Source organism: Arachis hypogaea, chromosome 9, assembly GCF_003086295.3.
Source record: "Arachis hypogaea cultivar Tifrunner chromosome 9, arahy.Tifrunner.gnm2.J5K5, whole genome shotgun sequence".
Classification (NCBI taxonomy): domain Eukaryota; kingdom Viridiplantae; phylum Streptophyta; class Magnoliopsida; order Fabales; family Fabaceae; genus Arachis; species Arachis hypogaea.
Window position 1 is genome coordinate 73912379 of NC_092044.1, and position 13755 is coordinate 73926133.

Below are 13755 nucleotides of genomic sequence, written 5' to 3' on the forward strand. Positions count from 1 at the left end.
ATGTGTGTGGTATAATCAGTGACCAAACTTCATCTCTTCCCATGAGCAATTAAATCAAGGAATCGGAAAATTGTTCAAGCTTAGAGAGATTGGATTGCCAAGGAATTGGGATCCAATCACTTAAGATTGCCAAAGAGATCAATGAATGCATTGATTGAGGAAGAGATGAGAATGAACTTGATCTGGAGGATTGTAATATCTCTTGATTCCAATGTTCATTTTTTTTAGTTCTTACATTTACTTTTCTTGCCATTTTATTTTTCTGCACTTTATTGCTTTCTTTACTTTTATGCCATTTATATTTCCTTGTTACTTATCACTCAAATATGATTCATCTAACTAGGATAATAAATTAACCATTGATTACTTAATCCATTAATCCATGTGGATTCGACCTCACTCTATTGTGAGTTTTTACTTGACGACAATTCGGTATACTTGTCGAAGGGAAATTTGTTGAGAGACAAGTTTTTGTGCATCAGTTACATTCTACCCACCTTACAAAAATTTTTGTCCTAAAAAATTGGCATAAGATGAAAAAGATTGTGTATGTTGTGAGGAAACAAGTTCAAGATCAAATCAAGGAGAATAGGTGTGCGATCAGAATCTCCAATTTGGAGTGTCGCCGACTCGCCGTGAGGTTTGCCGCTGGTATTGTGGAATCAGACTGGTGGTGGCTGGACTGTGTGAGAATCACTTTGCGATTGCAACTTGCGAGACTTTCTAGCTCTGCCTCTCTGTCTCTGGTTCTCTGATTCTGCCTCTCCAGCTCTAGAATCTGGATTGTTGCTCTTCTCCTCCTCTTTGCTGCTAGTTCATCAGGTAAGTTAAAACCTTTTTATCCTCTTCAGTCTTCAATGTTCAATCTACTACTTATTGATCAAACTTCAATTGAAAAGTATAATTGATCAAACTTCAAAGTAAATATTTCTACTACTTATTGCAAGCAAGAACATTGAACAAGATTCAAGGCCTCTTGATTTCACTGTTAACAATTATTTTTTTTATTTTGGTGAAAATTGCTATTATTTTGTTTTATTATTTTAGATGTTGATTATTGTGAATCTTTGTTTTATCTTTTTGTTCTATGTATATACATGCTTAATCTCTGAGCATCATGTCTTACCTTAATTTATTATGCCCAATGATGTTTAACACAAAATTTTTTGAGACAGTAGCTATCTATGATTAAAAATTTTAAAATCTTGTTAGGAGGCTTTGATGCACTCCATTGGCTTAGTAGCTATCTATGAGCATTAGAATTTTATAAAACATAAGATTTGAGGGCACTCTACATTTTTACCTACTTATACTTGGAACTTTACGTGACAAGGTTTATTGGTTTTGATATGAATATGATGCTATGACTTAAATAGTGTTTTAGTTATCTTAGTGGCTTAAATTTGTTTTATTTTATTTTGTTCTGAATTACTTAAAATATTTTATGGATTTTTTTTGGTTGAATTTCTTTTAACTGAATGGTTGAATTGTTGTTGTGACATTGAATATAATTCTTGAATTTTTGTTATGCTTGTATTTTTTGTTCAAATGGGATTGTTGAACTTTTGTTGTTAAATTTGATGGTTGTAATTGGCATTGAACAAAATTCTATAATTTTTGTTAAATTGTTGACTGTTTGTTGTGATGTTAAACTGACTTGTAAGGACCTCTTCTTCCTTCTTCTGATACTGAAGATGGTAATGCGAAAGTTTGTGAAACTTGTGAAGATTTTATGATTGATGAAAAATAGAAGGACTATTAAATGACTTGTTTAGATTTTAGTTAATTAGTTGTTCATTCTAGTAGTTTGGTTAGTTTATTTGCTACTTGAATTTATTTTTAGTGTCATATAAACTTGTGAGTTGTGAATTTGTGTTCTGATTTGTGAGTTGAGTTGTGAATTTGTGTTTTTATGACTTTTGACTTGTTATGGTATATATATTAGTTATAATCTTATAGGTATTTTATTTTATTTGAGATTTATTTTATTATCTATGAAATTAGTTTTTGCTATAAAATTTTTATAAATTTTTATATTTTATGAGTCATATTTACGTTCCGTCTTACAATTCAATGAAGTACAACTCTAAATTAACTTAACGAGTCGAGGTAAAAACTACAAATTCACTATTTTAACTAATTTTATCATTTAAAATAAATTTTGTTTATCAACATAAACTAAATTTTTAATTAACTAAATTAGGTTTAATTTTTTGTTTTGTTAACTTTAATCATGTGTAGTCCTGCATATTAATAACAAACTTGAAAAATAATTAGATTTACAAATTTTGTTTTAATACGAATACTATTTGTTTAAAAAAAATTTTTCCGTCATTTTTTTTTCAAGTTTTGCCACTACTCATTAGCCTTCCCACCTGCCCCTAATCCTACTCACAATTCACACGTTTGAATTTAAAATGTTTATTTATTTTATTTAAATTATAATTTGAATAATGTTTGATTAATTACAGATTTAGACAATATTTAATTAAATACTTTAGATAATATTTATTTTATTATTTTATTTAAAAAAATTGATTAAAAATTATATTTTTAAAATTTAAAATTATATAAATTTAAAAATTATATATTTATTAAAATATTTATAAAATTATATATTTTTTAATATTTAATAATTTGATAATTTTTTTTTAAAAAAGAGAAAATAGGTGGACTTAACCCGCTGACCTATCAAACCACTATTAAAAAGAGTGGAGTAGAGATTTGAGACGACTTTATTAAGCGAGACAGGGAAGAACAGGGCCACCCCGAGGTGAGACTGATGTAAGGCTTGGCATTAGATATATATTTTTCATATTCATTGAATGGCTTGATAGCGACTACTAAAATGGTAATTAATAAGCTTTTTTTCTAATATTTTGTTGTAGTTTTGTGCATATATCTTACAATTGAGTTTGTATGGGATAGTATATTGTTGCATATAATGATGCTCTTAATTCATAATTCATAATTGGTATCTGATATGGTTGTTATAACCTAATTTAAAAGCTATAAATCGATTTCCAACGTTATAACTCGGCTCAAAGCGTTATAATTCATCCTGACGTTATAACTCGGATTCATACATAAAAACAAATATCATACCATTTTGATATGGTATTACTACTCTTCAATGAAAAATAATTGTCAGAGCATAACTACTAATGCCTCCTCACACGTATAAAAAGTAAGCTGTATTATTTGAGTATACTCATATGAATATACATTGACTAACTTAAGTATCGGAGTGCATTTTATAGGTACACTCCCCTCTATTCTCTCCTCCCCAAGATATAGTTACTGCACGAAAAATCTCGGACATTCAAGCCACAAGCTCTGAGCTAAGATTAAAAAGCTCAGAGTCGGCTGCTGGGATGACAAGCTATATCCAGTTATCTCGCACAAGAACAATTGGCACCCATCGTGAGGACTCGAAATAAAAATCCCTTTTTTCCTACAGGTCCTGAAACTCTCTCCCACAATCATGGTTGACTTACCTCCTCCCACGCCATCTGAACTTTTTTGGATGGTAACGGAGTTACAGCAGGCCAATCAGCGCATGGCAGAGGAGAATCAACGAAAGGCAAACCAAATGCTGAGCTAACCAATGCTCGTGTTGAGCATAATAACAATAATGATGAACGAGTTGAAGATGAAGAGCTGAACTCTGATCCAACACGTGTCTCTAAAACTCAGCCGCATGAAGAAGGCCGACGAGCTGATGAAGACAATAAACATGACAATGCTGTTGGGCCATTTACTACCGAAATCATGAACTTCTAAATGCCTGGGATGTTCACGCTACCAACGACCTTAACCCCTTACATGTGTTAGGCGACCCCAGAAAGCATATCAAGAAATTCCGATCTATAATGATAGTAAATGGTGCTTCTAACCCTATTTTATGTTGTTGTTTTCCTACTTTTTTAGACGGTCTTGCACTTGATTGGTTTTGTTCTTTGCCTGCAGATTCAATTTCTCGTTTATAAGAACTCGCAAAACTTTTTGAAGATCACTTTGTTGCTTCTTCCATTTACCTGCATGAAAGCCTGAAGGACTATATTTCCTGTTTTACAAAAGTGGCCATCACCATACCAGATCTTCACCCAAAAGTACACCTGCTTGCCATTAAGAGCAAACTTCAACCAAAAAAATTTCAAGAAGCAATCACGTCTCCAAGTTGAAAACTCTCATCGAGTTCCGTGAGAAAGTTAAAGGCCAGATGGAAATTGAAGAGCTCTGCCAAGCTCGGAAGTCAGAAAAAACTCATGCTAACAAAGACAATGATAAAGCTCGAGACAGTAGAAAGGCCTTCAAATTAACATCGCATTATGACTCATATACGCAATTTAACACAAAAAGGGACGACATAATCAAAGAGATCCTAAATTCAAAGCTCGTCAAACCTCCCCGGAAGGCCGACAATTATCAGGAAACGAATAATGTGGATAAAATTCAAATATTTCACCTTTCACCAGAAGCATGGGCACACTACTGATGAGTGTGTGATAGCTAAAGATCTGATAGAGCGATTAGGTCGACACGGTCACTTACACAAATACATCAGTGGCCACATACAAAAGCATGCCATATCCTCTGCCGACCACACCTTTATAGGGTAATACTCCTGAGATAAAGAGAAGATGACTCATAATCATCCTGACCAATCAAGAGGAGTTATTAACTATATTTTTGATGGTTTCGCATGTGGAGGAGCAACCAACTCGGCACGAAAGCGTACATATCGAGCTATGCTCTCGGTAGAAGGCAATTCAAATAAAACCCAAACAACTCCACATTTTCCACAAATGACATTCTGAGAATCTGATTTCAATACAAACACAACAAATCTAGATGACCAATTGTGATTTCTATCCAGCTAGGAGACCTTTGGTTTGGAAAGTGTTATTAGACAATAGAAGCAGTGCAGACATTCTATTCTATTCAACATTCTAGAAAATAAAACTGAGCAATAATATACTCCAACCTTTTACTAGAGACCTGGTCGGATTCGCAAATGAACGTGTCCCGGTATTGGGATCTGTGTGGATACAAACTACACTGGGTGAGCATCCTTTATCTAAAACTTCGGACGTGTAATATTTAGTTGTTGATTGCTTTAATCCTTATAATTCAATACTCAACCGGTCTTTTTTAAATAAGTTCAGTGCTATTGTCTCTACAATTCATCTCTGTGTTAAGTTTTCTATGCAGAATGATCTTATCGCAACCATTCACAGTGACCATCGTGAAGCTTGACAGTGTTACAACATCAGTCTCAAACTGCCAAACCGAGCTATAAGATAGCAAGTGAACAATGTCCATAATTCCTCTGAGCTCTCAACACTTGCAGACCTCGACCTAAGAGCCAAGTTCCTTGAGTGACCAACACCAATGGAGGAGCTACAAAAACTATATTTTAGTAATGATCCTAACAAATTTACTTATGTAGGCACGACTCTTTGCCCGGAGGAAAGAGGTTCAATTCAATAATTCCTACAACAACATCCCAATCTTTTTGCATGGACTCTTGCTAATATGCTTGGGATTGATCCCTCGATCATTTCTCACAATTTGGCACTCAACCCATCTGCATGACCTATACCTTAGAAAAAATGCAATCTCGGCCTTGAGAAAAAGCAAGTATCCTTAGAAGAAACCAAAAAGCTCATCAATGCCAGTTTTATACAGGAAATAAAGTTTACAACATGGCTGGCCAATGTGGTAATAGTAAAAAAGCACAACGGTAAATGGTGCATGTGCATTGATTTCACCGATCTCAACAAAGCATGCCCAAAAGATGTTATCCCTTACCATATATTGATTCTTTAGTTGATAATGCTTTAGGTTATAAAACATTAAGCTTCATGGATGTAGATTTTGGCTACAATCAGATTTTAATGCATTCTTCTGATCAAAATAAAACTGCCTTTATTGCTGACTATGGTAACTATTTCTCTAAGGTTTTGCCTTTTGGACTTAAAAATGCAGGAGCAACATATTAGCATCTTATGGACAAGGTATTCGCTAATTAAATTGGCAGAAACATGGAGGTCTATGTCGATGATATGGTTGCAAAAATGAAGCTTGGCAAAGACCACGTAGATGACCTTATGAAAATCTTTACTCAAATTAGATGCTACAACATGAGACTCAACCCCAAAAAATGTGCCTTCGGAGTACAAGGAGGCAAATTTTTAGGGTTCCTGCTTACAAACTAACGAATAGAAGCCAATCCCAAAAAATACAAAGCTGTGCTAGACATGACAGACCCAAAGATAATAAAGAAAGTCCAACGGTTAACAGGGAGACTTGCTGCCCTATCTAGATTTTTTCCATGCTTAGCATATAAATCTTCTTGTCTTTTCCAAACGTTAAAAAAGAAAAAAAATTTTACACATACTGACGAATGTGAAAAAGCCTTTTCAGATCTAAAGAATGCTCTTTCAAACCCCCTAATTTTACAAAAATCTGTTCAAGGGAAAGAGTTTTATCTTTACTTATCAGTTACTGACTGAGCTGTAAGCTCTGTTATTATTATAGAAAGAGAAAAAGCACAGCAACCAATTTATTTCATAAGCAAATCATTGCAGAATGCTGAATTTCACTATCCGAAAATAGAGAAGCTCGCACTTGCTCTGGTATTCTCATCCTAACATCTCTGACCAAATTTCCAAAGCTATGTCATCAATATGAGAACTGACCAACCACTTCGGCAAGTCCTCCAGAAACTGGAACTAGCTGGCTGATTTATTAAATGGTTGATTGAACTTTTTGAGTTCGACATCAGATACTAAACCCGAGGACTGTTCAAGTCACAATACTTAGCAAAATTTGTGGCTGAGTTTACAGTTCCAACATCAGGTGAATGATAAACCACTATTTTATGATTTATTTTGTATTGAATTAAGTGAATTTTGTCAACTATTCTCACACTTATTCACTAAATTTGCATGTTTTTAAGTTTCCTTCTGAATTTTGTACTGTGATTGAAAACATGCTTCCTAGGCCTTTAAATTACCATTCGATGTCGTGATGCATTTGTTAAGTGATTTTAGGGTTTATAGGGCAGGAATGGCATAGATGATGGAAAGGAAGCATGCAAAAATGGAAGGAACATAAGAAATTGAAGTTTTGAGAAGCTGGTGTCCACGCGTACACATGGCTGATGCGTACGCGTGACCAAGCCATAACCAAATGAAGCGCACGCGTAGTTGACGCCTACGCGTGGCCAATGCATAGTCCAAGCGACGCGTACGTGTGACGAGCGTCACGTGCCTCAGTAAAGTGAATTCGCTGGGTGCGATTTCTAAGCTACTTTTGGCCCAGTTTCAGGCGCGAAAATAAAGACAAGAGGCTGTAGAGTAGAGCTGGAAGGATCATTCAAATCATTCATTCATTTACACACTTTAGGTTTTATATGTAGAATTCTAGAGAGAGAGAGAGAGGCTCTCTCCTCTCTCTAGGTTTTAAGATTTCTTTTAGTTTTATTTCTTCTCAAATTCATATTTCTATCTTGCTTTAATTTAGTTTATTTTCTACCTTTTATTGTTCTAGTATCTTAGTTTATCTTCTCTTGTTGATTTTTTTATTTTTCCAATTTAGTTTATGAACTCTTCTTGTTAGATTTAATTCTTTTTTAATGCAATTTGAAGTGTTTCATGTTTATGGCTTCTTTCTTTAATTGTTGGTTATTGATTCCTTGCATTTGTTAGTCTTAGATTTTACTATCTCTTGTTAATTTTCTATGTTTTTATTTTGTGCCTTCCAAGTGTTTGATGAAATGCTTGGTTGGATTTTAAAATAGATTTTTGTGTTCTTGTCTTGGGTTGATGATTTGGAGACTCTTGAATTGTCAAAGTCTCTTGTTGATTGGTAATCGAAGATTGCCGGTTAGCTTGAACTTCACTAAATCTAGTCTCTCACTATGAGTTGATTAGGACTTGTGAAGTCAAGTTGATTGTATGCACTTGAATTTCCTTCATTGGTTAGAGGTTAACTAAGTGAAGGCAATTTACATTTACCATCACAACTGACGACGATAATGAGGATATGACTTCTAATTCTCTTTCCTTGCTTAGAGCTTTCTTAGTTATTAGTTTATTTTCTTGCCATTTTACTTTCTTGTTTCTTATTACAAACCCAAAAATATACCTCATAGCTAATAATAAACTACACTTTCCTGTAATTCCTTTGAGAGACGACTCGAGGTTTAAATAGTTCAGTTAATTTTATTGGGTTTGCTTAAGTGACAAACAAATTAAACATTGATTGAGATTTAATTGTTAGTTTAGAGACTTGCAACATGATTTTATTGAGAAATTTTTTACCGATATTTTTCCTCCGTCAGTGAACATTCAATGAAATGGACATTTTATGTGGGCGGAGCATCTAATCCTCAAGGATGTAGCGTCAGAGTACTCCTCGAAGATAGTAACAGATTTGTACTTGAACATTCTTTACATTTTTCCTTCGAAGCAAGCAACAACCAGACAGAGTATGAAGCTCTGATTGCTAGTCTAAGGTTAGCAATGGACCTACAAAACTTAGAACTAAAGGTATATTGCGATGCTCTACTAGTCGTACAACAGGTAAATGATCTATTCCAAGTAAAAGACCCTTTATTGGAAAAATAATTAGCTATTATTAAGTCTCTTATATCTAATTTTTCAAAATTTGAAATTCACCTTATACCTCGAGAAGAAAATCACGGAGCTGATATCTTATCAAAACTCACAAGCACACAATCACATACTTCTTCACTTTATCAATCTATTTTGCTTAAACCAAGTATTAATTTAACCGAGGGTTTAAGTGTCAATCAGGAAGACGATTGGCGGAAGCCTTATATAGAATACCTCAGGAATGGGAACATTCCTCATAGTGTTGATAATATTCGGCAATTTCGACGTCAAGCATCTTTCTTCACTATTTTCAATAACTTTATATATATATATATATATATATATATATATATATATATATATATATATATATATATATATATATATATATATATATAAGAAAAGTTGTTTGCATGTGAGTCAATGGTGAGTTGTTGCAAAAACAAGAGTAAAAGAGACTAAGACCAAGTTAGATCAAAATTAAGATATAAGAATTAAGTATAGAACCTTGAATGAATTTGAAAGAAAATAAGTCATGATGAACAATTAGACTTAGAGGATATAACAAGTAAATGCTAGAGGTGTCCCTTGAATATCTATAGAACCAAGGAGTAGTAAGCAAGAGACCTAAGGCTCTGAGCATCAACTACTAGGACAAAAGAAAGAAACAAAAAGCTCAAGAGAGCCAAATATCATAATAGATGCTTATGGTGAATATGTGTCAAGAAGAGAGACCTGGGCAAGTATATTCTTAGGGGTGTTTCAACACCTAGTACCCTAAAACCAACTGGTTTGGGAGTGTTAATTAAAAGCCTAATCTAAAAGGTCGTCTTGAGACAAAACACTTAGAGTCATAGTCAATTGAAAAGAAAATTTAAAATGAAAGAACAAGAAGCCATTCTTGCTGCTTCAAGGTGACAATCAATAGAAAGGAGCTCCCAAGGCAAAAACTTGAAAGAATCCTCAAGAGTTTAGGAGTTCATTGTGGCATTAAATCAATAAAATTCATGCATGAGTTAACACTTAGCCCTATCCTTGGTGATGAATGCATTTTTCTAAGGTCAAGTCTCAATCCATTTAAGAATAATTCACATTGAGTGTTGTGATGACTTGCATCATCTACTCCTTTCTCTTGTCTAAAAGGACCATAAAAAGAGCATAATCCCATTGAATCAATGCATTTTCATGAACAAAGGATATATATTATAGTACATTACTTTGGAATGGATTTGTGTTGAATTTTAGGCGAGAAGAGCAACAAAAATGGGAAGGAAACAACAAAGAAAGTTGGGCGTGTGAAGCTGGGCGTGCCACTTGGAATAAACACCAAGAATGTGTATGGGTGTGGCACGCCAGCATCAGGGCATGGCACGCCAGTTGCAATTTCCAGAGAAGAGTTCTTAAAACCTTAACAAGGGTGTGGCACGCCAGGGGCCAGGCGTGGCATGCAAGTTACACTTTCTAGGGAGCAAGGTTGGAAGCCAAAAAGGGGGCGTGGCACGCCAGGTTGGGCGTGGCACGCCAACCCCATCATTCACTATAGGCGTCCCACTTGAGCCACTAGGTGTGGCACACAAGTTCACCAATTCAGAAAGAAAAGAACGCTTGGGCGTGCCACTTGGGATCGAAGGCGTGGCACGCCAGCTTTAAACCAACACTTGGGCGTGCCACTTGAACACCAAGGCATGGCACGCCAGTTCAAATTTCCAGAAGAGGAGCTGAAGTTCCAACACTTGGGCGTGCCACTTAGTGTTGAATGCGTGGCATGCCAGCTTTAAAGCAACACTTGGTCGTGCTACTTGGGTTCTAGGCGTGGCACGCCAATGCTGAAGAAGGCTTAGCACCAACCTTGGCCGTGCCACTTGATATCGAAGGTGTGGCACGCCAACACCATCACTCAAAGGAGAAGTAGACTGCGCGTGCCACTTGAAGTTTAAGGCATGGCATGCCATTGCTAGAAGACCATGGGCGTGGCACTCGAATGCTAGGCATGGCACACCAGCTATTGGAACCAAAAAACACATAATGGGCGTGGCACGCCAGTTATGTTTTCCAGAGAGTAAGATGAAGCATACACAATGGGCGTGGCACGCCACCTACTGGGTGTGGCACGCCAGTTATGTTTTCCAGAGAGGAAGAATAAGCACCCAATTGGCATGGCACGCTAGACCTAGGGCGTGCCACGCCAGTTCAACAACCCAGAGAAAAAAAGTGAGAGGAAAGAGCTGGGCGTGCCACTTGGGATCGAAGGCGTGGCACGCCAAAGAGGTTGATGCATGAAGAGTACCACTTAAGGAGCTGGGCGTGGTGCGCCAAGCCAACCTGAGTGGCTAGGCGTGGCACGCCACTCAAACGCCAGCCACACGCCAAGATAAAGGGCCACGTTTTATGAGTTTTTCCTTTTCCTCCAACTGTAATTTTCTTTTCTCTTTTGTATTTTGTTAATTCTAGTGATAGGAGTAGTATAAATATCCCCTGGAAGTACTGAAAAGGGGGTTGGCATTGGCAAGTCTAGTTTTAGTTTTCACTTTACACTTCATCTCTTCCATCTCTTTTATTTTTCTCTTAGTTATGAGTAGCTAAACTCCCTCTCATTGGGAGAGGAAGCTCTATTGTACTTGATGGATTAATGATTGTGAATTTTTTCTTCTCTTCATCTTCTCTTTCATTTGTTAGAAGGAATTTCATTTTTCATGCTAGTGTTCAATCATCTTGCGAAAGAGGTTGAATGCAAAATGGGTTTCATGGGAACCTTGAAAAAGGAAACATGAAACCATGCTTGAAATCCCTTCTCACACTTGAGTAGAATCTGGTTTTGGGATTGGATATGGTGACATATAATCCACCCATTATTTGGATCTATGATAATGTGTGGTATAATCAGGGACCAAGCATATCTCTCTTCATGAGCAATTAGACCAAGGCATTGGCTGATTATCAAGATTTGAGAGATTGGGTTACCAAGGGATTGGGACTCAATCAATCATGATTGCCAAGAGATCAATGAGTTACATGATTGAAGATGAGATGAGCTGAATTTAATCCAAAGAGAGCAACATCTCTATCCCAATGAATTTCCCCTATTCTTATCTTCCACATTCTTTATAGCTTTCTTTTACATTCTGCTAATTCCCCACTCCCATTTACAATTCAGTCATTTATGTTTCTGTTCTTTGCATTCTTGCCATTTATATTTCTGCACTTTATTGCTTTCTTTTACCTTTGAGCTATTTACAATTCTGCAATTTAATTTACAGCACTCAATATTCACTACTTTGATTAGCTTAACTAATTAACTCATTAACCAAAACTGCTCAATCAATCAATCTCTGTGGATACGACCCCACTCCTAGTGGGTTATTACTTGACAATAATTTGGTGCGCTTGCCAAAGAACGGATTCATTTTATATGGGGAGTGAATTTTGGTCATCAAGTTTTATGGCACCGTTGCCGGAGATTGATTTGAATTGACAGTGATTAAGTGGATGAGCAATTAGATTAAGCATATTCTTTTATCTTTGTTAGCCCTTTGTTTATCATTTCATTTTTCTTTCTTTCTTTCAGTATTCTAATTTTTCATTGTCTATATACTAACACTAACAAAAGCACACTAACTATTTGATATTTTGCATCTATTAGTTTTTTACTTACCCACCCCTATTCCAAAGGGTGATAACCTTTTTTCTTTTGTGAGTTTTGTATGACAGGGAGAAGATGAATTGACATCTCCTACGACTCTAAACCAGAGAAAACATTCTTAAGACTAAGAAGAGAAGCAGTGGCAAGAGTTAAAAGAGTAGTTAGTAAAGAAGAAGTAGAAGGTCCAACTCAAACTATGGATGGAGAAGTACACAACCACCATGAAAAAGCTGTTGGCAACCGTGCTCCACAAAAGAGCAGGGTGCTAGGCTCTTACATAAACCCCAACCCTGGGAATTGTGGGAGTAGCATATTGAGGCCCAACATAAACGCCAACAATTTTGGGGTCAAGCCACAGCTCATAACTCTTGTTCAGAATAATTGTTCCTTTAGAGGAAGTGCTCAAGAGGACCCTAATCAACAGCTAACTACATTCCTGAGGATTTGTGACACCATGAAATTCAATGATGTTCACTCGGACACTTACAAACTGCTCTTGTTTCCCTTCTCTCTTGGGGATAAGGCATCAAAGTGGTTGGAATCATTCCCTAGAGAAAGCCTTACCACTTGGGAAGATGTTGTTAACAAGTTTCTAGCAAGGTTCTACCCTCCACAGAGAATCAATAGACTGAGAGCTGAGGTCTAAACTTTTAAACAACAAGATGGGGAAACTCTCTATGAAGCCTGGGAGAGATACAAAAATTTGACAAGGAGGTGCCCCCCTGATATGTTCAATGAATGGGTGTAACTGCATATCTTCTATGAGGGGTTGTCATATGACTCTAAGAAGGCTCTAGACCACTCCTCAAGAGGCTCACTCAACAAGAAGAAGACAGTCGAAGAGGCCAGAGATATAATAGAAACTGTTGCCAGCAACGAGTATTTCTATGTCTCTGAAAGGACCCAAAAGAAGGGAGTAATGGAGCTCAATTCCATGGATGCTCTGTTAGCTCAAAACAAAATGATCACAGCTCAACTAGCAGCTTTAACCAAGCAAATGGAGAAGAATCAAGTCTCCATCATCTAAGCTCAAGCACCTCCACAAGAGGAAGAATACCCAGAAGTTGAAGAAGCATGGGAACAAGCCAACTATGTGAACAATTCCTCTAGACCACCATATGACCCCAATGCTAATATATACAACCCAGGTTGGAGGAACCACCCAAAATTTGAGTGGAAAAACCAGCAAAACCACAACCAAGACCACAAACCATACCAGTCTAACCAACACAGCAGCCACAATTCTAACAATCAATCAAGCAACAATAGACCCTACCACAACTTACAAAATATATCCTACCATTCTAACCAACAACCATAGACCAGCCAACCCCAAGATGCATCAACCCCAACCATGCAATCTTGTGATATTAGCAGTAAGTTTGCAAGATTGGAAGCTGCCATAGCATAAATGAATAGAACCATTACCACTGTTGCAGAGAGACAAGTGGAAGCTGACAGAAATATGGATGCACTCCAAGAGGAGGTCAG

The 13755-nt window shown here is 36.4% G+C and overlaps 1 non-coding gene across 1 annotated transcript; it reads right to left on the reverse strand.

Moving 5' to 3' along the window:
• Nucleotides 1-12889: 12889 nt before the first annotated feature.
• LOC112713993 (small nucleolar RNA R71) lies at nt 12890-12996 on the reverse strand. The gene has a single exon (XR_003158952.1). It is a non-coding gene; the product is annotated as a small nucleolar RNA R71 (small nucleolar RNA).
• Between the last annotated feature and the right edge of the window lie 759 nt (nt 12997-13755).